The 26,618-nt window shown below is 41.8% G+C and overlaps 1 protein-coding gene and 1 non-coding gene across 2 annotated transcripts in view; one reads left to right on the forward strand and one right to left on the reverse strand.

Annotated features, from left to right (window-relative positions):
• Positions 1-26,618, forward strand: part of SPOCK1 (SPARC (osteonectin), cwcv and kazal like domains proteoglycan 1) — a 407,575-nt gene that overhangs the window by 19,033 nt on the left and 361,924 nt on the right. The gene's annotated exons all lie outside the window — the stretch shown is intronic.
• Positions 21,151-21,297, reverse strand: LOC115873868. Its single transcript, XR_004048645.1, has one exon. It is a non-coding gene; the product is annotated as a small nucleolar RNA SNORA57 (small nucleolar RNA).

Here is a 26,618-nt window from a genome sequence, read left to right on the forward strand (position 1 = left end):
TATAAGATAAAAATAAGTGGCTTTGCGCTTTGTTTCCGGGGCTTTCTCTCTTGACAGTCGTCCATCTCGTTCATTTTGTCAAACCACAGCGTGTCCCTGTGTTAGTTCTCCAGCACGGGAGTTCGTTTTTTTCAAGTAGGTTTTTCTGTTGGGGGGTTGCTCCTTAGCATTTCTAAGATACACTGATGATTTATTTCCCCTGCCAAAGCAGCTGATCGGACAAAATGTAATCCCTACCCTGCACCGTTCGACCGAGAGTCCCTGGAGTTGGGCTGAGGCAGGACGTGACCCGCTGGTCAGGTGTGCAACTTGGAGCAAATCTCATGGCCTCTCTTCCCGTGAGCTCGTCATCCCTGGACTAAAGCAGGGGGGCTCTACGGCTCCGGAGGACCCTTCCACTATGAGTTATGTCTTCAAAACTGGTTTCAGGCAGCATGGTTCCTGGATATGTTTTCCTCGTAAAAGAAGGGAAAATGAACACACTGAAGTCCGATACTCTGCTGATTTCCAGGGGTGCAGTTTAACCCATGAGGTATGAGGATCCCTTCTGTAAAACCAGCGGGATTCAATGGCGTTTTTAACCACCAGAGGCCAGAAGGGCGGCTCAGGATAGAAAAAGGCCGGAGTTGGATCCTATGGGATACAGAGTCCTGTGGGATACAAGAGCTGGGGTTTAAAGAAGCATGTCTCTTCCGTTTAGTGGGGATCATGAGGTCTGTCTTGTTGAACATTGGTGCAGACTAAGTGGGGTCATGTTTGCAATGGACCAAGGAGGTGATGTGTGTGCATGTACTCAATGACTTTCAGCGTTCCTCTGGCTTAGTCAGCTCTACCCACTATCACTGGGGAGGCTCCATTGCACACGGAGCTCGGGGTAGCCATGCCAGTGTTGTGTTCCAGCTTCCCTCCTGACTTTTCTAGGGGCACCCAGCACCCTGTACCTTCAGAGCCAAGAGGCAAAAATTGTTCTGGGTTTGTGTGCCACTCTTTGGATAGAGTAACAGAGAATCCAAAAGGGCAGTAGAACTCACCGTGAACTTGTTGGGCACTGCGGCTTTCTGTTCCTGTGCGTAAGCTGTTCTTTCAGCACGAAAAAATCCATTTCAAAGACATGTTTATTGCCTCTCCCCAAACTCATAAAACGCAGTGTTAGTTTTGTAAAAAAAAAGGGGGGGAAAATCCCTTCTTTGCGATTCCACCTGCTATGGCAACAGCCCTTGAATTAATTATCTTGTATTTGTTAAGCCCTAATGAACCAGCCTTGGTTTGGGGAAATTCTCAGTAGGGAAAAAATGTCAGCTGAATTTTAAAATCGATCAATAATGCTGTTTAAATTTTCGTCAGCTGAGACTGTGAGTGGATTAGAGCATTTCACACGGGAGCGAGGGCTGCTTCGCACCCACCCCCAGAATCACCTCGGTCCCTGAGACCACTAGGCCTGAGATGGAGGTTTGCTTTCCCTAGGTCTTTAGTTGAATTATATAGCAACTCATTGCTGGAGGCCTTAATAGTCTCTTTTGTCCTGATGACATGTTTGATGAGTGGTACTGTGGTGTATTGGGTAACCTCAAGGCCAGCAGTTCAAAACCACTCGCTACTCCGCAGGAGAGAGATAGGGCTTTCCATGCTCATCCAGAGTTACAGTCTTAGAAGCTCACCAGTGCAGTTCTCCCTGAGTGAGTCAGAATTAACTCGATGGCAGGGGGTTTATGGAAAAGCTTTGCAGTCCCAAAGACCATGTTCCGTTTCCAGCTTTCCCATGTAAGGGCTCTGTGTTTTCAGACTAGTGCTGAACTTCTCTGAGCACTAGTTTCCTTATCTGTAGAATATATGTTATTGTCTCTCTTATACCCATAGCAACACGAGGAAGAAGCCTGGTGGTATGGTGGATTAAGCATTAGTTTGCTAACTGAAAGGTTAGCAGTTCAAACACACCAGTGGCTCCAAGGGAGAAAGATCAAGTGGTCTAATTTCATGAAATTTACAACCTTGGAAGGTCTAGGAAGCAGTTTTTATCTGTCCTGCAGGGGTGCTGGGGCCATAGGGATTTAGCAACATGTACTAGTTCCCAAAGGACCTAAGTGGAGCCTGTTTGTGCGTCTGTGTGATTGCAGTAAGAGCTGAGTTTCTTTGCTCTCCCTGGGGGGTTGGGTAGTTCTATGGGCAGTGACAGCCCACCCAAAAGGTGACATCCAGCCAAAAAGGAGAGGCATTTGGCCACAGATGTCCCTGCACAGTTCCTGCTCTTCTTTTGACCCCCCCCAAATAATGGCAGAAAGGGATATAGAAGGTGGAATTTGTCACTCACAGTCACAACAGAGGAACCGTGGCCCCGATTTTGGTGAAGCCATGCCCCTGTGAGAGCCCAGTGGAGCCACTGCGCCATTGTAGCACTTCATTTGCCAGACTGCGCCATCACTCCAGGCCCCTACCTGTCCTCTGTTCAAGCTCTGGTCTCTCCCTCACTAACTCTGAGACATGCAGAGAAATGAGTTTGCATTACAGGTCCATGAATGCTCAACTTCCTCTCAGAAACTGATTTGAAACATCACTCAACTTCTTTCAGATCTGTAGCTAAATGAATGGTAGCCTGGGAGTTTAGTCTTTCTTTTCCACACAGTCATCAAAAGTTAGCTTCTGGGAATATATACGTGTCAGATGATAAAACAAATACATACTAAAATTTAAGCAAAAAGGAAAATATTTCAAATGTAAGTTAAATAAAATCAAAGGCTGTACCAAAAACATATGTATAGTCAGTTTCTGTGCACTTTTAGAACTGGTCCAAGGTGCTAGGCTCCCTATTAACCAAAACAAGGAAGAATCACACGGCCCTGGAATACTATGAAATGAAATGAGGTAGCCATTCCCCAGAAACAGGCCTCTTGGTCCTAAGACCAGAGAGAGACCCCTTCCTCCTGGGGGCTTTCAGAAAAGATTGTGTTGGGGTGGACCATTTTATTGGCAGTTGCTTGATAGTAAACGCCACAGTATGTTTTTAAGACGGTTTCTTCCAAGGCTTCTTGGAGACTTACACTGAGGGCTTGGTTCCAAAGTACAATTCTATAAATGAATTCCACCAGAGACCAGACTGATACCCAGCACACGGTCTTCTAAAGGTCTGGCTTGCTGCAGGGCTGAAATGGACACTATCAGGAAGAAAGGATGCACCACGTCTCCATCAGGGAATACCCTGATTGCTTTGTTTCTGGTAACTGATTAGCACTTTGGAACTGAGAGTTCTGGGCTTTTTGGGCAGGAACAAGGAGTTTTAGTGAATCTGTGCTGCCAGCTAACAGAATCAAATGGATCTCTTGTCAGCCAAGTGGTGGGAAAAACCAGTCTCCTCAGTCAGACTTTGAGGATTCAAATGAGAACTATTATACGTGAAGGCATGGTCACTTTGCCCCATACCGAGGTGCAGTTCAATTCAAACCCACAGACAGAAAGATGATTAAAGTGTCAGCATTCTCTGTATACACTGGATCCTCTGCGCTGTGGGGCTTCACATGTAATGTGACTTCACTACAGACGAAGACCATCTCCCACACACATGTACACCCCTGCCTCTCAATGGCGTGAAAATTCTGGTAGTTCCATAAAATATAAATTTATTTAAAGTCATTTTCAAATTTATAAATGTTATTGTCATGAAATCAGAATAAATATCAGCATGATGATTCCCACTGGAGGAGTGAAGTATTTCATGGTAGTAACAAGCTGTCCTGTGGTAGAAGCATGGGGCACATTGTCATGGCACGAAGATGGGAGCTTCATGCCGGGAATATTTTCAAGCAGGTATTAAGAAGTGCAAGGAAAGCCGGATAGAAACACACAGACTGCCTAATGGTAAGCCATGCCTCTTCTTGATGACCCAGCTAGGATAAATGATTTGTACAACCATACCCATAAGAAAGACATATATATAGTTTTTGGATAGGAGCCACATAAATGTTGGCGAGCATCTGCTAATAATTATGAGTTTTGCTTTTAGCGAGGACCATTTTTCCTATCAGTGATTAGGCGGAAGGAGAAATTCCCAGTTTGTCTTCACAAAATTGTCCTGTCAGATTCGAGGTGAACCCTCATCATTCTGGTTTCCTAACAAGGCACATGGTTCTTTATCCAGGATGCTTTCAATGTGTTACGAATAGTTCTCAAATAGGATTGGAGCAATGAAAACACTTGGGTATGAGCAAGTGTAGACAACAACCAGCATGGGGCACGGAAGCGTGAATTCCTTGGCATATAATAGCTGTCCTTGGGTATTTGTAAGGCTTCCGGTAGACAGAGTGGAAGATACTTTTGGGTTCTACAGGGTTGCCCAGTGGGTGGGAATTGCAAAATGATGTTTGGTCTCAGTCCATGGGAGAGAGTGAGACACCATCACTGGCTGTACACATCTAAGATGGTGATGGCTGGTTTGCTGTAGAGGGGCTGGAACGTGGGGAGGAGGTGCCCTTGACGCTCCTTCTGATCTTGAGCTGATGGAGTTGAGAGATGAGGTGGTAATTTACTTTACGAATGGCTTCTACAGAAGAGTTTCTCCAGTAACCTAAGTTAAATATCTAAGTAAGGTAGGTTCAGGGAAGCTCCAGTGGTGCCAATGGTTTGACATTTGACCCCTGAACTCAAGGTTGGCCTTTCAAAGCAACTGAGTGACTGCACAAAAGGAAACCCTAGTGTTCTGTTTCCGTGAAGGTCAGCATCCGAACCCCTAGAACAGCTCCGTTCTAGCGCGTGGGGTCGCCATCTGTCAGAATTGACGCAAAGGCGGCTGGTTTGTTTCTGCTTGTCGTTCCATGGTAGATGCCGTTTACCAAAGTCACACACGTGCGGTTTTTCAGGGACTCTAGGAAGTAAGTGGAAGGCTGTGCTTATTCAATTAAACTCTCGTCCCTTTCAAATTCAAGCGACTGAGCAAGAAAAATAAGCAGGTTACTGGATGTTTGTAGTACAGAAATGAAATACAGCTAGTTAGCTTAGAGCTTCCATTCATTGCATGGGGAGCTCCTTCCTCTATTGTGTGTGCTATTGTCTTTGCAAGCGTGTCAGGGGAATAGATGGCTGCGGTGCCACATTTTATCTCGCTAGAGCCGTAGATTCAGGCGCACATATCCAAATGGAGCGCAGCTTCTCCGTGTGAGGCTTATGCAGAGAGATTGGTGTCCTCTGTGGAAAAGAAAATGCCTTTGCTCTGGGCTTTTTGAAACAAAGGACACTGGACGCGATCGTTTTTCCCAGTGTACCTACCGAGGCCTGGAGGCACAGATTAGGTTGGTCTCTGCTTCAGGAAAGGGCAGTCTCTAAAAGTGTGCTGGTGACCAGCTTTGAAGGAGAGAGCCACAGCCCCAATGGGCATGCTCTTATAAATTCCTGCCATCTGAGTTAGCTCGTGTGGTTTGAGAAATGTGGTTCTGCTAGCATATCAAATAATGGCTCCCAGATGTTCAGGACATCAAGTTATCTGTGACAAAAGAACATATCCTGCACTTTCAGATAAAGAGGGATTATTGTGTGCTTGGGAAATGTGTGCGTATTATTTACATCTGGTCAACACTGATCCGTTCGGCCGTAAGAGAAAGCGAAGGGCCATCCTTTCCTTCAAAGATGTTTATTCTGAACAGTCCTGGTTGGCCAGGTGGGAGGTGAGTCAGGGAGTAAGGATGCTGCTGCCGCCAAGCTAATGCCGCGGGGGGTTTTCTGTAGAATCTTCTCGGTCGCAGCCGTGTTCATGACTCTGTTGTCTGTAATTTTCTTGTGTGCTCTCTTGTTTTTCCGCTTTTTTCACAACCATGTTTTTCCATAAGAGTTTGACTTCTTCACAATTTTGGTAGTATAACTTTCAAAGCAGTATGTAGGGAGATAACAGTAGTAATTATGAAAGCAAATTATATGAGGGGTCTTCAAAAAATTCATGGGAAAATTTCATTGTTTTCCAGTTCCATTTTTTTCCACCCACTTTGTGAAGCCTCCCCATAGGTCGCTCATCTCTGAGCTATCCTGCTGCTCCCTTTCGAGTTTGCAATACTCTTATATAACTACTGCATAGTTTGCCCCAGGGCTTTCATCCATCCTCCTTCACGTGGCTGGCCCCCTCATCCTGAAGGCTCACTTTGCGTGTCACTGCAGAAAGCCTTCTCTGATTGCCCTCAGGCTTGAGTAGGTCTCCCCCTCCTACTGGTCTGAGCTTTGCATGATCACACAGTCGTAATTTAATCCTCTTACAGAGTCTTTATTCCTTTATTCCTCTGGCTAGACTGTGTGCTCCCAGGGAGCAGGCTTATATCTACCTGGTATACTGCTGTGTGTATAAGACTAATATCCGAGTTAATAGTTGTTGAATACATACTAATTACCATCTCCTGAGCACCTTACTGTGTGCCAATATGAGCCAACTTTTAGTTCTACTCATCCACACACACACAATCTTAGTTAATGCTGACCACTCTATGTAGGCGGTGTGGCCGCCCTTCTTTTATAATGGGGAATCAGGTTCAAATATTCAAGTGGCATGCTGAGCAGGGTGGAGGTATGTAGTCATCCAGCACAGTATCTGATATTTCAATATAAAAAAGCAAAATGATACATCTAGATGACTGTTTATGTAGAGCAAAATATTTATATATGTGTGAGTATATATCAGACAAATGCTTGTATTTAGAAATAAAATATCCGAAGCAGCCCTCACACCAATTTGTAACCAGTTATGTTGAGGAATAGTCTGGGAGGGGCACAGGTAGTTTTGTTTTCCACCTTGTGTAAGTAATGTATTAGCCTTTAAAACTATGCATAGTGAGCCTCTCTTACCTTCAAAATAAAAAATAAGAAGATAAAGTGGTCTTAGCCCTGGTTAGCTGGTTGGTGCATTAGCCAAGGGAGGATTTGAACCTTAGCCTATCTAGCTTTAAAGCCTGTGTCCACAACAGTAATTCTCAGCCAGGGTGATTTTGCCCCAAGGGGACGCTTGGCTGTTTCTGGTTGTCACAACTTGAGTGTGTGTATGTGTGTCAGGGGTATTTGTGGCTTTTAGCCAGTAGAGAACAGAGATGCAGGCACTCACCCACTGCCAGCAAATTGAATTCAACTCCTAGCAACCTTTTCTAGGGTTTCTCAGGCCATAAATCTTTAGAGAGGAGATAGCCTTATTTTTTTGCACCACAAAGTGGCTGGTAGCCGGTCCAACACTTTCCCTGACAGCCCTGGTAGACATTGAGCCCTGGACAGCTCCTCCACAGCAAATATTTTTCTGGCCCAGGATGCCAGCAGTGACAAGGTGGAGGAACGATGGTATAAATGCAGCCAGCCCTCAACACCAGTATGTCTGCCTCCCTGACGATACTCTCTGGTGAGCTTGCTACTTACCTCAGACCTAAGACACCATTGTCACGTGACTGTGAGACTGTCCAATGCTGGCCTAACGAACCTGGGCACAGAGCCAGCTGGAAGGCCAGGCAGTTTCTGTGCCCAGTGGAAATAGCAAACCTTAAATGAGGCATTTGCTCTTCTCTGATCACAGCTTTTAAAAGAGAAAGAGATGGAGACAGACACTAATCGGGCTTTTAGGGAGGCGATAACTGGGAAAGAGAGATTCCTTGGAAAGGTGCAAGGTGGAGCACAACTCACGGGAAAAGGCAGCTTTCTTTTAAGGAGTGATGATGATGCCTACATTTTCTCCCCTACCATCTTTTGCTCCTTTAATGATTTACAAGTTTATTTACTCCTTAAAATCAGGTGTCATGTAGGCATCTGACTGCTGATCAGGGCTCATTCCACTTACATTTGAATAACTAATTCTCTTCCAGTAAATCTCTGGTGGTTCATTCATTAGCAAGAGAGATTCTTTCTACAAGCTGCCAGGGTCAGTCGTGAGCTCCCAGGTTGGGAGGTGCCTTGCCAAAATGAGTGTTTAGCGTTTTTGTCCTGTTGGGAGCGCTCCTGCACCTCATCTAAAGTGGCCTTTTGTAACAGAGAAGACCCCGGAGGTAGGGGAGAGGGGAGGGGCTCCATTTCCAAAGGCTTCTCAGCTGGTTTGCCTGTGAAAGCTGGACACCGAGAAGGAAAGACAGAAAAGACTGGGGGCATGTGAGCCGTGCTGCGTCACGCGACTCTTTGGAGCTTTTGTTTCATTGTGTATGGGATAGGGTAGTGATAACTGATCTGCAGAGTTGTTGCAAGAATCGGGTAGTGCAAATATGATTAGGCCAGTGTTAGTTAAATCATTGAAGTTAGCAATGATTTAATTCTTCTTGAATCTGTCATCAATGTCCATGGAAGCAGCACCCAAGAAATCAACTTTTATATTGCATCAGGCCAATCTGCTGCAAAAGGTCTTCCTATTGCATTAAACAGCAAAGATGTTTGCTTGATCTTCTCCTTGATAATTGAAGTACAGCTAACCCAAGCCCCAGTGTTTTCGGTAGTCTCAAATGAATGTGAAAACTAGATAATAAAAACGACAGGTTGTTCCACATGAATAGAAGACTTCTTTCTAAGATTCACCTCCAAAGCTCCGGACACAGGGGCACATGGTTCAAAGATTGATCCTGAGAAAGAATTTTGACAGCTGGGAACCCAAACCTGAGTGAGATGAGTGTGGAGACCTATCAGTCAAAGTAACAGAAATCATGATTGTAGCTGCATGGCTTAGGTAACCAACATGCCCCAGCCTCTAGCTTCTTTCTTCTTTCTTCCAACCTACAACACCGTTGTTCGAAGGCGATGAAAGATGGGAAGGCTCTCAATGAAATGGGCTGACACAGTGGATGCAGCAGTGGGCTCAACACAGGAGCAACTGTGAGGATGGTGCTGGGCCGGGCAATGTTTTCTCCTGTTGTGTACAGGGTCTCTATGGATGGAAGCCTACTCAATAGCATTTAATAGCAACATCACTGAAGACACACCCGGTTTATTTTTTTTTTAATTTTTGGTGTTTATGCAGTCCTCACTCATTCACCTGGTTGGGTTATTATGTAAAAATGGAGGATGAGCACATCAGATTACAAAGAAGAGATCACTGGCAAACTATTGAGAATCATTGCCCAATCAAGTTGATTTATAACCTTAGCCACCGTAACAAGAATTACTCTCACCAACACTTTAGCATTCATTGCTGACAGGTGTATGCCATTAATGTTCAAGCTAGTTAGATAATAGATTTTATACTATTTAAAAATCATTTTATTGGGGGCTCGTGCAACTCTTATCACAATCCATGCATACATCCACTGTGTCAAAGACATTTGTACATTTGTTGCCCTCATCATCCTCAAAATCTTTGCTTTCTGCTTGAGCCCTTGCTATCAGCCCCTCATGAACCCTTGATAATTTATAAATTATCATTATTTTGTCATATCTTACATTGTCTGATGTCTCCCTTCACCCACTTTTCTGTTGTCCATCCTCCAGGAAGGAGGTTATATGTAGATCCTTGTAATAGGTTCCCCCTTTCTACCCCACCTTCCCTCCACCCTCCTGGTATTGCCACTCTCACCACTGGTCCTGAAGGGATCAATGAATACAAAAGCCAGGTAGTGAGATAGGTGGTTAAGTGTGGAGTAAGGATGTGTATGTGTGTGTACGCACTCACATGCGCATGCACCCAAGCATGCACTTATATTTAAAGCTTAATCAAATTGACATTTCATTGAGGGTAAAAGATAATCTGATTTAAGTGGGAAAATATAAAAACAATGGAAAATTGAGTAAGTGCTGAGTCCTCACACATGATCACATTTAATCTTCATAGCTGATTTTTGAAACTGCGTTACTGTTGTCCTTACTTTATAGATGAGCAAACTGAGGCTCGGTTAATTCAGTTGTATGAAGCAGAGTTCTGCTAGCTTTTACTGTAAAAGAGCCAGCTAGCAAATATCGGAGGCTTTGTGGTCCATATGGTGTCTGTCACAATAGCTAAATTCTGCCACATAGTGTGAATGTAGTTGTAGACAATGTACAAATGAGTGAGCTGGCTGTGTTCCAATAAAATTTTATTTGTGGGCACTGGAATTTGAATTTTATGTATTTTTCACGTATTCTTTAAAACCTTTTCAACCACTTAAAATGGAAAAATGAAAAATAAAGGCAAAGGAAGACAATGGAAGAAGTATGAGAGTTAAAGACAATAGAGAAAATGCTATTTTTTATACAATGCGACAACAACAATTATTTATGAGTGGAAACATAAATAAACATGAAAGCTAAATGGGTCTGGGAAGGAAAATGGGACAATACCTATTAATATATGAGGATACATAAAAAAAATCACTGCTATAGAATCATAACTGTCTTCCAGTCATTTTCCACTCACAGCTACTCAATGTTCAACCGAGCAAAACACCACGTGCTCCCAGGCCGCACTCACACGTGCTGTTGGAGCCCCTTGTTGTGGGCTCTGAGCCAGTCCGTCTTCTCAAGGGCCTTTCGCTCTCTCACTGCTCCTCTACGTCACCGGGCAGGTGTCCTTCTCCAGGGACTGGCCTCTCCTGACAACGTGCCCAAAGGAGCATGCTGGCTGTACCTGATTTATCTGTTCTTCTGGCAGTCTGTGTCCTTTCAATATTCGTCACCACCGCTGGAATTCAAAGCGGTCTTTTTAATTCAGTATCCACCTTTCACATTCTGGAAATACCATGGCTCCAGTCAGCTACTCTTAAGTCATCAAAATGACACCCTTGCTCTGCAATACTTTAATGAGATCTGTGCAGCAGGTTTACCCACGCAGCACACGCTGTGGCCTCTGGACTGCTGCGTCTCTGAGCATTGATTGTAGATTAAATTCTTGAAAACTTAATCTTTTGGTCCAGTTGATTTGGTTTTCTTTACACTGAGTGGAAACCCATAGTGAAGATTGCAATCCTTGATCTTCATCAGCAAGTGCTTCAAGCCCTCCTCACTTTCAGCCAGCAAGGTTGTGTCATTTCCATATTGCTGGTTATCAATAAGCCTTCCTCCAAACCTGATGCCACATTCTTCTGCATATAATTCAGCGTCTCTGATTACTTGTTCAGCAAACATATTGGATAAGTATGGTAAGCGAACAACCCTGGCATGTGTCTTTCACGATTTTATGCCTTGAGATTGAGCCTAGGTATTGCGTTGGTCTGTTCCATTGACTGCCGCTTGACTGTGTAGAGGTTCTGCATGAACACCAAGAAATGTTCTGCAATTCCTGCTCATCTCGGTGCTCTCCTTAGTTTGTTATGATCCATGCAATTGAACGCCTTTGCATAGTTGATAAAACACACATAAGCATCTTTCTGATATTATCTGTTTTGAGGCATGATCCATGTGACATTAGTAATGATGTCCCTTGTTTGTCATCCTCTTCTGAATCCAGGCCAAATTTCTGGAAGCTTCCTGTCCATGTACTGTTGCCATCTTAATTGAATTATCTCCAGCAAAATTTTACTTGCATGTTATATCAATAATATTGCTCTCTAATTTGAACATTCTGTTGGGGCACCTTTTTTGAAATAGATGGCTCTCTTCCAGACAGCTGACTAGGTAGCTGTCTTCCAAATTTCTTGGTACAGGTGAATGACTGCTTGCACTGCTTCTTCAGCTTGTTGGAACATTTCAGTGGCTATTTTGTCTGTTCTTGGAGCCTTGTTTTTGGCTAATGCCTTCACTGCAACTTAGGTTTCTCTCTTCAGGACCATTGATTCTTGATCATATGCTACCTCTTGCAGTGGTTGAATTATGACCAGTTCTTTTTGGTACAGTGACTCTTTGTGTTCCTGCTACTTCTTTTGATGCTTCCTGCCTCATTTAAAATTTTACCCACGGAATCTTTTGGTATTGTAACTTGAGGCTTGCGTTTTTTCTTCCTGCCTTTCAGCTTGAGAAATGATGAGCACGTGCTTCCTTGTTGGCTTTCAATTTTCACATTTCATCATAATACTTTCCCTTGTCTTTTGGAGTTGCCCCTTGAAAATTTCTGTTCAGCTCTTTAAAATTTTTCATCATTTCTTCCTTTGCCTTTGCTGTTTGGTGACACAGTGCAAGTTTCAGAGTCTTCTCTGACATGCACTTAGATTTTTTTGTTCTTGCCTGTCTTTTGAATGACCTTCTGCTTTCTTCGTGCCCCATGTTCTTGATGTCGTCAAACTACTCATCAGGTCTGCTGTTCAGTGAGTCAAATCTGTTCTTGAGATGTTATAAAAGTTCAGATGGGATCTACTTAAGGTGTATTTTGGCTATATCAGATTTATTTAATTTTCTTCAGCTTCAACCTGAACTTAACTTTGAGCAGTTGAAAGTCAATTCCAAAGTCAATTTGGCCTTGCATTGTCTGAAGATACTGTGCGTCTCCAGTGTCTGTTCCCAGAGATGTAGTCAATTGTATTCCTGTGTATCCAATTTGCTTCCTATGCCTTTCATCCGGTGAAGTTCACATAGATAGTTGCTGTTTATGTTGTTGGAAAAAGGTATTTACAATAAAGAAGTGGTTGGTCTTGCAAAATTCTGTTATGTGATCTGCAGCTTTCAGTTTCTATCACCAAGGCTGTGTTTCCCAAATACTATTTCTTCCTTTTTGTTCCCAATGTCTGCATTCCAGTCACCAATACATCTTGATTGCACATTTACTCAATTTTGGACTGAAGAAGTTGGTAGAATTCTTCAATATCTTCATCATTAGCTTTAGGGGTTGATGCATACATTTCAATAATAGTTGTAGTAATTGGAGTTCCTTGTATGTGTAAAGATATGATCCAATCACAGAGAGTATTGTGCGTCATGACAGATCTTGAATAGTTCTTTTCGATGATGAATATGATGCCATTCCTCTGCGCACAGTAAACCATACGCTTGTTTGGTTCAAAATGGTCAATACCAGTCATTTTCAGATCTCTGATGCCTAAGATATGGATCTTTACTAATTAATTTCATTTTTTAATGACTTCCAATTTTTCTAGATTCAAATGTCATACTTTCCAAGCTCTGATTATGAATAGATGTTTGCTTCTATTTCTTCTCATATTGCGTCATACTCCACCAGCAAAGGCAGGTGCTGACGGCTTTACTCTCAAAGACATTATTCCACCCGCACCTTTGTGGTTGACTCTACTTGAGAAGGTAGTTCTTCCTCAGTCCTATGTTCTGTGCCTTCTGACCTGAGGATCTCATTTTCTGGCGATGCCTGACACTGCTCTGCTTATGTGCATGAGGTGGTCGGTGGCTAACTCCTCAGAAGTGGACAGCTTAGGACTTTTTCAGAGTCTAGTCTTAATCTGGAAGCTCTGTCACAAACTGTTCTCCTTGGGTGACCCTGCTGGTATTTGAAATACAAGTGACCTAGCTTCCTGCATCACAGCAACTGGCAGGCTACTGTAATATAGCAAACTGACAGACAGACTATGAACATAATCATAGAAATGCTTATCAAGTCAAAGCGTCAACATGTGAAGCTATTATTTCATGGAAATTCTAAATCTAGTTCAATATACTTCTACAGGCGATATTTCCATCTCTATAATCCTTCCCTGAAGAATTTTGTGCTCTTTGATTTACACCAGGTCAAAATGACAGTATGAAAATCCTCCAAGGACTCACATTGTGTTCCCTTGGAATGTTCTTTGAGTTTGGAGAACAAAAAAGAAGATTGCAGGGGCAAATCAGTGCAATCAGTTGGATGGGGTGATGTGTTTCAATGAAATTCTCCAAGTTCACTTCTCCAGGCCAAACCAAACTCACTGCCACGGAGCAATGCTGACTCATAGTGACCCTGTGGGTTTCTGAGCCTCTCGCTGTTCACAGGAGTACAAAACCCAGTCTTTCTCATGCAGAGCTGCTGGTGCTTTTGAACTGCCATCCAGGCGGATCACAGCACAACGTGTAACCACTACACCACCAGGACTGAGCAGGTGCATTATTGTGATATTAAAAAGAAAAAGAAATCCTTGGCACAGCTTTCCTGGTCTCACCAATACAGGTTTCACTTTTCTGGAAACTTCTTCACTGTAAGCCTCTGTGCTCATCTTATGTCCTTTACTGGAATCTATTATGATTACCCTTTTGAAGTCCCCCCAAGCAGTTACCATCATCTTCTGAGCTGACTTCTCTGACTTGATTAGGAACTGGCTTAGTAGGTTCCCCCAGAAGCCACTGATTTGATTGAACTGTTTTTTCAAGGCACCTTAATGGAACTAAATGTATTACTGAGATAACTTATTTTTAGGCATCCAGTCTTCACTGAGACATACTTAAAATATTGGTTGGAATAAGCCCATCCATATACCAGTTGGAAGCCTAGTATCAATATTTTTACCTTATAGAGATTTGGCATAAGATATTTCTACATATGTATTTACCTATGCTACAAATATATTCATGGATATAATAGAATGTAACATAGCTCAAACTCAAACTCACTGCCAACGAGTTGATTCTGACTCATAGAGACTCTATAGGGCAGAGTAGAGCTTCCCTTATGGGTTTCGGACATGTAACTGTCTATGGGAGTAGAAAGCCTCATCTTTCTCCCACAGAGCAGTTGGTGGTATCAAATTGGTGACCTTGCGGTTAGCAGCCCAACAAGTAATCCACTACCCCATTAGGGTTCTTTAGAGTAAAGCATACATGGGTGTGGAAGCTTATTAGTTAGATCAAACATCTTGAAGAAACAAATGACTGGACCTTGAGGATTAGGACCCTGGTTTCAAATAACACCAAGGTCAATTCGCATAAGATCATCCACAAAGACAATGTTGTACACCCTCCTTTGGTGAGCAGTGACTGGGATCTCAAAAGCTTGGGAATGGTCAAAGGGACACCTATTGGTCTCTTCCCTAAAGAGGAAAGGAAGCCACAGTCTCCTTGAAGCAGGAGTTTCAGTAAACTATGGATCGTGTGAACCTCAGCCTTCTGGACCCCGAGGCTAGAAGAATTAGATGGTACCCAGTTACCACTGCTGACTGCCCTCAAAAGGATCACATTGGGTAGTCCTGGATAAACTGAGAGAAAGATGTGGATCAAAATTGAACATAATGAAGAAGAAGAAGAAGAAAGACCAGGCTGATTGGTTAGATTGTGATTCTTAGTCAACCTTCAGGCCAATACCAAACTCACTTTTTGGCTTAATTTTCAGCCAAACAATAGAAAGGCATATAAGATGAACAGCATTAGGGAGGTATGCAGTCCTTAGAAGAATCAACCATAAAGAAGTAAAAATTATTCTTAGCTCATTAAAACAGCTCATTAAAATCAGGAAAGGTGTGCATCAGGGTTCTATACTCCCACCATACTTGTTCAATCTAGATGAGGAACAAATTATCAAAGCTGGATTATATGAAGAAGAGTGTGGCATCAACAGTAGGGAAAGGCTATTAACAACCTGCGATGTGCAGACGACACAGCCTTGCTTGCTGAAGGTGAGGAGGACTTGAAGAATCGCTGATGAAGATCAAGGATTGCAGCCTTCAGTATGGACGACAATGCAGTATAAGAAAAACCAGAATCCTCACAGCTGGACTAATAGGTAACATCATGATAAATGGAGAAACGGTTGAATTTATCAAAGATTTTGTCTTACTTGGATCTACAACCAATGCTCATGGAAGCAGCAGTCAGGAGATCAAAAGGCATACTGCAGTAGGTAAGTCTGCTGCACAAGATCTCTTTAGAGTATTGAAAAGTAATGATGTTACTCTGAGGACGAGTGTTTGCCTGACCCAAGCCATGGGATTCTCCATTGCATCATAAGCATGTGAAAGTTGGACAATAAATAAAGAAGACCAAAGAAGAATCGATGCATTTGAATTGTGCTGGAGAAGAATATTGAAAGTACCATGAACTGCTAAAGGACAAACGATCTGTCTTAGAAGAAGTAAGGCCAGAGTGCTCCTTGGAGGCAAGAATGGCAAGACTTCATCTTAGGTACTTTGGACATGTTGTCAGGAGAGACCAGTCCCTGGAGAAGGACATCACATTTTCTAAAGTAGAGGGGTAGCAAAAAAGAGAAGGCCCCAGTGATCTGGCTTGCCCAAGCGGCTGAGGCATAGGAATAATTTTGTGGATGGTGCCAGACCGTGAAGTTGTTCATACAGTTGTGCATAGTGTCACTGTGGGTCGAAGCCAACTTGACGGCACTTAAAAACAACATCAACATTAAAACGGACAAGCTAACACCCCAAACCTACTGTCATGTAGTTGATTCTGTCTTCTAGCAACCTTATAGGACAAAATCAAATTGTTCCTTAGGTTTTCAAAACTATGAATCTTTATAGGAACACAGAGCCTCATCTTCCCTTCACGAAGTGGCAAGTTAGTTTGAACCACCAACGTCATGGTTAACAACCCCAAACTTACTCGACTCCACCACACCCACTAGGAGGGAGTGGGTGGTGGATATGGCTCCTGTGCCACAAATTGCTGCCACTTGATTTATGGACACCTGGAGTGAGGGTTCCAATTCAGGTGTGTCTCCGCTCTACTCTGCTGTATATTAAAAAGAGAGGTAGCTGATTGTCAAATTGTTACATCTCAAAGACATCAACAAAAACTTAACTGCATAATTGTTTGCCTTACTCATAAAATTTTAGAGTTTTCAAGGAAGATCTATTTTTAATTCCCTTTCAACTTGTTTCTTCTTAGCCTAGTGCTAATTTGAATTTGAGAAAGCTTTTTGACTTTTGAACTGAAAGCATAAAAATGTGAATTTTTTTTGACTGAAACTAAACATGCATACAGAATAAAAAAATCCAAATGCTTTTAAATTGTATAAAATAAAGGAAAAGGTTTTCCATCTCCCTCCCTGCCTGTTTCCTTTTATTCCCTAATTATTCTTCACAGAGACAACCACTATCAACAGCTTCTTGTGCATTCTTCTGGAAGTTGAATATGTACATACAGAATATTGTGTGTATGAATTTCCCTTTTAGCCTTCATACTTGATTTTTCACGTAATACATTTTAGAGAGCCATCTATATGACCATAATTGTGAGTGCTTCTTGGTGTTCTACTGCATAAAGTGCCTCTGAAGTAATACTATTTATTTAACCAGGTTCCCATCACTGCATTTTGTCTTCAATTTTTACCTATAATGGTACATTGAATGTGACTGTGATTAAGCCTATCATGTAAATGCCTAGAAATGAAATCACCAAATTAAGTAAATCTGATTTTTTTATAAACTGATGTTTTTCTTAGATTAAATTTCAATCATTAGCCTAAGCAAAGAACTTCCACAAAGTAGTGCTAGCATTACTGTTGGGAAAACAGATTCCTTTCCGCCTTACGAAATATTTCCAGTTATCTATTGTTTGTTTGATTGGTGAGGAAATAGATTATGTTTCATCTTCAAAGGAATAGCGGAGAATTAGTAGGTGGGGCTACTAAGATTTTGGGCTTCTGTCCCCATCAGAAGATGAGACTTTGATGATGACATTTATTTAAAGAACAGTCATTTTTCTTTAAGAACATAAATGTGTCCTGAGCCTATCTACCCAGGATGCTGATAAGGTATCAACAATGGTTTGTGAAACTTCAATTTTCATGTATTTTCCTCAAAGACTAAGGAATGATTGTTAATAGCTAATATCTCAATGACATCTGTTAATTTTGATTATTGACTATATTCCAACTTTGGTTTTGAGACGATATGTTATCATTTCCTTGAATTTTCCAAATGACTCTTTAAGAAGTAGGACTACTTTCATTGTCTTCAGAGATGCTCAAAATCACAGAGCTAAGAAGTGATGTAGGAGTGCTGACTCCCACCCAAGACCAAAAACATGCTGTCATCTTTTGTCTCTAGCCATCTTTTCGATCTGTCCAGGGCCTACCCCGGTGATTCCCTCCAACCTATGTTTCACTTTCCAAATTTTATGTGTCATCAATTCTACACAGAGATTGATTAATCAATAGGTGAGGTTGCTTCTACTTTTAATTTTTTCATAGAGGGTTACCAAAACAGGTTTTTCTACCAAATGGTGACTTTTGAGGAAAGGCTAGGTGTTATTAGGTGCTCAGTAAAAGTTCACTGAATGAATGAGTAAATTCAGCACATACATTTAAAATAATTAGAGACAAGGTAATTTTACACTGTATATTAGAGGCTTGGTAGTGTACTATAAAAATTAACAATCTATATATTTTTAAGAATAAAGGTTTTTAAGAGCTCAGAAAATTTATATTTTATTATGTTATTGTTAGGTGTCGGCTCATGTAGGTTCCAACACATAGTGACCTTATACACAGAAACACTGCTGGTACTACCCCATCCTCACAACTGTTCCTATGCTTGACCAATTGTTGCAGCCACTGTGTCAATCCATCTCACCTAGGGTCTTCTACACCTTCCTTGCCCCTCTGCTTTACCAAACATGATGTCCTTCTCCGGGGATTGGTCTCTCCTGACAATATGTCCAAAGTATGGAATGCAAAGTCTTGACACCCTTGCCTCCAAGAAGCACTGTGACTATGTTTCTTCTGGAACATATCTGTCTGTCCTGCTAGTAGCCCACGGTACTTTCAATGTTCTTTTCTGGCACCACAGTTCAAATGCATTGATTGTTCTTTGGTCTTCTTTATTCAATGTCCAACTTTCACATGCATACGAGGCAATTGGGAATACCGTGGCTTGGGTCATGAATATTAGTCCTCAGAGTAACATAATTACTCTTCAATACTCTAGAGAGGTTTTGTGCAGCAGACTTACCTATTGCAGTATGTCTTTTGATCTCTTGACTGCTGCATCCATGAGCATTGATTGTGGATCCAAGCAAGACAAACTCCTTGGCAACTTCTACCTTTTCTCCATTTATCATGATGTTACCTACTGGTCCAGCTGTGAGGGTTTCTTTACATTGAATTACAATCTTATACTTAAGGCTGCAATCCTTGATCATTATCAGCAAATGCTTCAAGCCCTCCTCACTTTTAGCAAGCAAGTTTATGTCATCTGCATATTGAAAGTAGTTAATGAGCTTTCCTCCATTCCTGATGCCACATTCTTCTTCATGTAAACCCGCTTCTCTGATGATTTGCTCAGTACACAGTTTGAACAAGTATGGTGAGATAATACAACCTTGACACACAACTTTCCTGATTTTAAACCATGCACTGTTCCCTTCCTCGTTCCTTTCACGCCACTGTCTCTTGATCCATGTACAGGTTCAACATGAGCACAATGAAGTGTTCTGGAATCCCCATTCATCTCAAAGTTATCCATAATTTGTTATAATTCCCATAGTTGAATTTCTTGGCATAGTCAATAAAAGACAAGTTAGCACCTTTCTGGTATTCTCTGCTTCCAGCCAAGATCCAGCTGACATCAGCAATGATATCTCCTTTTCCACTTTCTCTTCTGAATCCAGCCTGAACCTCTGGTACTGATTGATGCATCTGCTGTGGGTTGACCTTAAGCAGAGTTGTACTTATGTGCGATATCACAGAGAGTGTTCTATAATTTGAGCATTCTGTTGGATCTTTTTTTTTTTAATGGGTGAAAAAAAATGGATCTCTTCCAGTCAATTGGGTAGGTAGCTATCTTCTAAATTTTCTGGCATAGGTGAGTGTATTCTTCCAGTTTGGATTGTTGAAATGCTTCAATTTGGGTTCCATCAGTTCCTAGATTCTTGTTTTTGACTAATTCAGGGGTGGGTAAACTGCAGCTCACTAACCATATGTGGCTCCTTGGGTAGGTACATGTGGCTCTGAAGTAAAATTGAAACTTTTAAAGGATCTTATTCAGACAAAAAATTATTTATGGCTCTTGAGTAACTGTTAAATTGATGTGAAGGCCAGGGTAGGCTCATCTACCTCAAATGTTTGCCCATCCCTGGGCTAATGCTTTCAGTGCAGCTTGACTTCTTTCTTCAGCATCATTGGTTCTTGCTCATATGTTACCTCCTGAAATGGTGGGATGTTGACCAGTTCTTTTGGGTACAGTGACTCTGTATATTCTTTCCATCCTTTTTTAATGCTTTCTACATCATTCAATAGTTTTCCATAGAATCTTTTAATATTATAACTCAAAGTTTGTGTTTTGTCTTGAGCTCTTTCAGGTTAAGATATGCTGAGCATGCGCTTCCCTTTTGGTTTTCTACTTCGAAGTCTTTGCACACTTCATTACAATTATAAATTTTTCTACTTGACTTTTTTTACTTCATCCTTTCTTCAATTTTCTTTAGGTACTCTATGATGAAGGGCGTGTTTCAGAGTCTCTTCTCACATCCACTGTGATTTTTTACTTTCTTTCCTGCCTATTGAATGGCCTTTTGCTTTCTTCATGAATGATGTTCGTAATGCCCTCCCACAGCTCATCGGGTCTTCTGTCGTTAGTGTTTAGTGCATCAAATCTGTTATTCAGATATTCTCAAAATTGAGGTGGGATTGACTCAAGATCATATTTTGACTTTTATGGACTTGTTTTAATTTTCTTCACCTTTAAACATCTGAGCAATTGCTGGTCTGTACCACAGTCAGCCCCTGGCCTGGTTTTAGCTGCTTGATATTGAGCTTCTCCATTGTCTCTTCTCACAGATGTAATCAGTTTGATTTCTGTGTATTCCTCTAGAAAAGTCCTTGTTTATAGTATCTTTTTCTGTTGTTGAAAAAGTTATTTGTTCTAAATAAGTCGTTGGCTTTCCAAAATTATATCATACAATATCCAACTTTGTTCTATCACTGAATCCATATTTCCCAACTACTGTTGCTTCCTCCTTTTCCCCGCAAATTTTGCTTTCCGATAATCACCAGTGCTTATAAATGCATTCTGATTGCATGTTTGTTCAATTTCTGACTGAAGTCATTGGTAGAATTCTTCAATTTCTTCATCACTAGATTTTGTATATATTTGAATAGTGGTTGCATTGATTGGATTACCTTGAACGTAAATAGATTTGGTTTTATAATGTCCTTTTTGACAGTGAATGCCACACCATTCCTCTTGATTGTGTTATTCTTGGCATAAATCTTGGCCATGATTTTTTTATTCATTATGCCCTATACAGTCCATTTGAGCTCATTAATGCCTAGGGTATCAATCTTTATGTGTTCCATTTTTTTTTTCGAGTAGGGCTCGGAAGTCTTTATTGATAGCAATGGGGAGACAAAGGGGTATGACAGCTCCCGCTTCTGAGGCAGCCTTCAGAACCCTGAAATCAAAGAAGACAAGTGTGCAGCCTGGAGAGGAGCCTCGTTTCTCCTCTTGTCCTGGCGTTTGAGGATAGAACCAGCGGATGGTAGCCGCCTGCACCGAAGACATGACGCCGAGGGGACCGGAGTCCGTTCCCTCTGCCTCGTACATAACGGGGACCTGGACTGCATGCCTGGCCCCCACCAAGAAAAGGAGGTTCCCCAGGCCCGGCCCAGCGCCTCCCATAAGACCAACAGAAAACTACCCGACCTTCGAAGGGGCAGCCTCGAAAAGATTCCATTTCATTTTTGATGACTTCCAATTTTCCTAGATTCATACTTTGCAATTCCAAATTTTGATCATTAACAGATGTGTGCAGCTGTTTCTCCTTACCTTGAGCTGTGCCCCTTCAGCACATGAAGATCCCACAGGCTCCACTCCCACAGCTTTGCCGCCTCACATCATCACTGAGAAAGCAGCTCCTGCTCGGTCACACTGGAAGTGCCTTCCGACCAGAGGAGCCTAGCCTTTGGAGCGATCTCTGAAAAGGCTGTTTCCATGCATCAGGTCTTCAGTATCTGACAGCATTTCAGTGCTACGCACAGCGTTTTCAGTGGTTCCTTCCTCTGAGGGAGGAGCTGAGCCCTTCCTTGTCTATTCTTAGTCTGGAAACTCCACTTTAATCTGTTCACTTTGCGCAGGCGTTTGGAGTAGCCCTGACAGCTTCCAATACCACAGCAACACCCAAGCTGCCCCAGTATGATGAACAGACAGACATGTGGTGGGTGCTTTATTATATTCCTTCAAAAAACCAAAAGAATGGCACATTTTATGTTTAGTGTATATTAAATGTCTATGAAAAACAAGTGAGGAGTTTTCATGAAAGGTCATTTTTTGTAAAGAAAATATAAGGTTTTCTTTCCATTTTCCCCTTCTTTCTGTGCCCTTATATATATTTATCTATGGTGATTACTGGTTTTATAGTTACGATCAGGAAGAAATACTAGATTAATTGAAAAGTATTGCTACTAGGTCTACAGCTCATCAATACATGGTTTTATCCCACACAAACCGTATTTAAACATGTCTGTGTAGTCAGTGGATGGCTGCAGACAAGCTCACTCAATAGTAAATACCCGGATTTTAGGGTGCTTTCCAAAAAGGGTCCAATCAAGTCAATGGCTTCTGAGGACAGTCATTGGATCAGTTAAATTCAAGGCAGTGAGGTTGGCTCAGAATGGTATGGTGACTGTTTGCGGGGTAAGGGGAAGTCAAAGGTATAATCTTCATCGATTTTCTCAAACACAGAACAACCACAGGAGTTTGTTATGTAGACATTTCCAGAAACATGAAAACTGCACTGGTGAGAGAAAGCCCAAAAGAGTTACACTGAGGATTTTTTTTTCTCATCCTGACAGTATACCTGCATATTCTTCAAAGGTAGCTAAAGCTTTCCTATGAGAATTTCCCACCCACCCTAGACCTCAGATCTTATCCCTGAAGATGTCTTTTTGTTCCCAGTGCAAAGAACATTCCAAAGGAACACAGTTTGAGTCCCTGGGATGCCAAGATGACCAAGACTTCAGAGTGCAGAGTTCTTTGAGGGAAAGGTTCGAGAGGTAGAAACACCGTAAATCTAGATGGAATGAACATCAAGAAACAATAGCTTCACATTTTGATATTTTTGTTTATTAAAAGTTTCTGTGAGGTTCAGTGGATTAAAGATTGGCCTGATTTTTTAGCAATACATTTCCCTCCAAAAACCATTTTATTGGGAGCTAATACAGCTATATTGTTCCATAGTTCAATCACATCAAGTAGTACTGCACACTTGCTACCACAATCAGTTTCAAAGCATTCTCTTCCTTCTTGAGCTCTTTGACATCAGCTCCCTTTACCACCACCACCGCTCCCCTTCTACCTCCCTGGGCACTCTTATTCTACTTGCTGTCTCCACAGGCTCATCGACCCTGGGTTTCATCTACTGAGAAGCAGAAAAACATGTAACAAAAATTCAAGAGGGTTACCCTGAATGACAGAATACTTCTGAGATAAATCCCAATATGGAATAAAAAACTAGCAAAACACCCCGGAACATGCTGAAAACCAGATTAGGCCCAGTGGGCATCAGCGGGGGAATCAACAGAAGGTTTTCACTGTTTAAATCAGATTTATCATTTTGATCTCCTGTAGTCATCTCTCCAGTGCACTCTGATACCAGTTTCTTCTCATCACTCTGTGATGGATAGAGGAAAATCACCAGAGGCTGAGTTCCTATATGGATCTCACAAATGTATCTTGGACTTCAATGTCATCCGTAGCCTTCTGCAAACAAAACGTCTCACAATTTAGGTTCTGATACTATTCCCTCCTTTGGTTTCAGCTTAAAGGATTTACAATCCTTCAGGCACTGATGTCAGTTTGCTTCTTCACTGTGGATTTAGCTGACATCTCACTTAGATGGCTGCTTGTTTGGAAAGAAACCTTATAAGACTCCAAATGCTATTCTCTTGGAGAGCTGGCCACCGTCTACTTTCTTCACCACCCTTTGTAGCAATGCTTTTTGATCTACCCTCCTCTATGTTAATTTTTATGCAGATAAATTAGTAGGAAGGAGATTACATAGAACCTGTACAATGCCTTTTCAGTGATTCTACAAGCCTAGGATGGTGTGAATCATCTCTGTAGTGAAGGCAAAATTTCTGTGTGACGGAGCGATCTGTGTGAGTGGAACCAAAGGGGGGCCAAGTGTGTTTGCAAAAGGCCTGCACTGGAACTGAGAGCACTCAGGGGCTTTTCCAGTCCACTTGGTTTGAGAACCAAATCTGCTATGTGTAAGTCCTGGATCAGGCACACAGGTCATTTACAGCTTCCCTTAAAGGAGCCCCCTCCGCCCTTTCTACATTATTCCACACATTGTTCATATTCCAGTGCCTGGTACTTAGCATTTGCTTGGCTTGGTTTCTGTGTATCATGTTTCCTCTTCTCTCTATGGTCTTTTTTACCCGATTGATGACTATTAACTCTTCGGAGGGTTTGGATGGTTTCAATTGTTTTTTCTAAACTCTAGGGTAGTGGATTTCTACTCCTGTTTTTAACCTCTGTCAGGCTGGCCCCTGGCTCACTGCAGCTCCATGTATAACAGAATGAAATTCTGACTGGTTGTGCATGGATTATGCATATGAATATGTTGTCTATGGCTAAGTTTGTTTGGATCCAGAAAATTTTGACCGGTCACTTTATGAAGGCAAAATACCAAGCCTTTCTTCCTGCTTCAGATGTTCTGCTGGAGCCAGTCCAACAGCAGAGCCTCATGCAAGCACCTACAGACAGACAGGTGGGAGCTGAACATGAGGTGCATTGACCAGGACTTAAATCTGAACCACTAGAGCATGTTGCCCTTCTCCAACTTTCATGGTGTATTTTAGCTATATCAGGGAACCTGTGGAGGCCCTGAGTGGTGACATGACTAATGTACTCAGCTACTAACAGAAAGGTTGCACGCCTCAGTCTAGCCATCATTCCTCCCACAAAGAAGGCCTGGACATTTAGTTCTGAAAGATCAGCCATTGAAAATCCCAGAAAATACTTTCTCTATGTTTGTGTATAGCACATCCATGTAAATAATGTGAGCATGCTTATAACTCCCTGGGAAACTGACATAAGGGATTTGTGTGGTTTGAGAAAAAAAAAAAGTAATGCGCATTCTCTTGCCTAAAAGTTGAAGGGGTTTCAAAAATTTCATGGAAAATTTTCATTATCCTTTAATTCCATTGTTCCGTGAACTTTCGGAAGCCCTTCCATGCGGTACATTGACACATGTGAGGGCACCATAGGTGGAGGTTGACTGGATGGTTTATTGGGGGAGCTGGCTGAGATGCAGGCCCGGGGCTCCACCCATAGAGATTCGATTGAATCGGTGCCACATGGGGTTTCTGAATTACTAAGTAATCCATGAAACCATCTTGAAGGATCATAGCTTAGTAGCTGGAGTTTTAAAACAACTCAGTGTAGCTGCTAGATACCACTTTTTCAGTTTGTTCTCCTTGAGCTCTTGTTTCTATTTACTCTCTCACTCCATCCAAAAGCAGTGTGGACATTTTTAGGCAGGCTGCATGTGACCGACTGAGTCTGGTCCTCTTACCCCAGAGTGGTGAGTGTAGTAATTAGTACGTGGTAGATAGACTACAAGTTTGAAGACACTGTCTATCCCACAACAGTGTCTTTGCCCAGACCTTTTAAGTTCTGCCACACTGATCATCAAATTTAGAGTTTCTCACTTCAAAATGAATAATAAAATAAAGTATGAAAAGAAATAGTAAAATGTGTTGGTAGAAATTGACAGCCTGAATCCAAAGGAGGGAGGAGTAAGAACTGAGACTATTTAACTTGAGGAAAAGCCAAGTAGGTGAATGGACGTGAGAAAAGATGTGTTCTATTTGATTCCAGGAGGTAGAACTAGATTTAGGCCATAGGAGGTCACCTTTGGTTCAATATAAGGAAAAATATAACAGCAACATTAAAAATTAAAAAACATAACAACAAAACTTGTTTCCAGTGAGTGGATTTTTACTCATGGTGACCCCTGTAGGCCAGAGTAGGACTGCCCCATTGGAATATTTACAGAAGCAGACTGCTACATCTTCCTCCTGAGAGCCACTGGGGGGTGGAAATCACTGACCTTTCAGTTAGCAGTGGAGCACCGAAACCCTCCTCTGCCAGAACTCCTTATAGTGCTAATAGTTAACCAGCAAATTTACTGTCCACTTGGTAAATAATGTCTCTCATTTTTGCAGCAACACTGTAAATAGTTTTTATCTTCAATTTATACAAGGCAGAACTGAGGCTGAAAAGTTTGCCTAGGTTACCCAGGGATTTTATGGAAAGTGTGAATTCATATGTTGATCATCTCAACTTTACAACCTCGTGTTCACTATTTCTCTCAAGAATTGGGAATGACTGATGATGGAATAGGCTGCTTGTCTGGTGGTGGGATCCTGTCATTCAGATAGAACACAGAGAGAGGTCCATGAAGGAAACCAGAGAGTAGCATTTGCTAAAGAAGATGCTTATATTTTATATAGATATTATTTAAAGATATACATGTATGTGAAAGCATAAATTTATATATGTAGCATATATGTATGTATATGTATATACACACATACATATATGTAGATTGGACTTCTCAAAGCCTTCAATATGATAATGCATATTGTAGTTGTCCCAAGAGAGATCTAATATACAATGATTCGAACACTTTGACCAAAGCTCATTAGAATATACAGAGATACACACATATACATATATAATACACAAGATAGACACACACACGTGGGGACCAGCCTCCCTACAACTGAATGGGCCCAAGGGGTGGATGTGTACTTGAAGGGTACATGAAAGAAACAACAGAGAGGCATGCAAAAGCGGACCTCCTTCATGGTGACCAGAAGCAGAGTGAGGGAGTAATGTGTCCTCTCACAGACGTTTATAATCTTTGGCATGGTAAGCACATACGTAACAGAAGGGGTTGTATTA

Source organism: Echinops telfairi, unplaced genomic scaffold, assembly GCF_000313985.2.
Source record: "Echinops telfairi isolate 266 unplaced genomic scaffold, ASM31398v2 ScPeMD7_7469;HRSCAF=8507_1, whole genome shotgun sequence".
Classification (NCBI taxonomy): domain Eukaryota; kingdom Metazoa; phylum Chordata; class Mammalia; order Afrosoricida; family Tenrecidae; genus Echinops; species Echinops telfairi.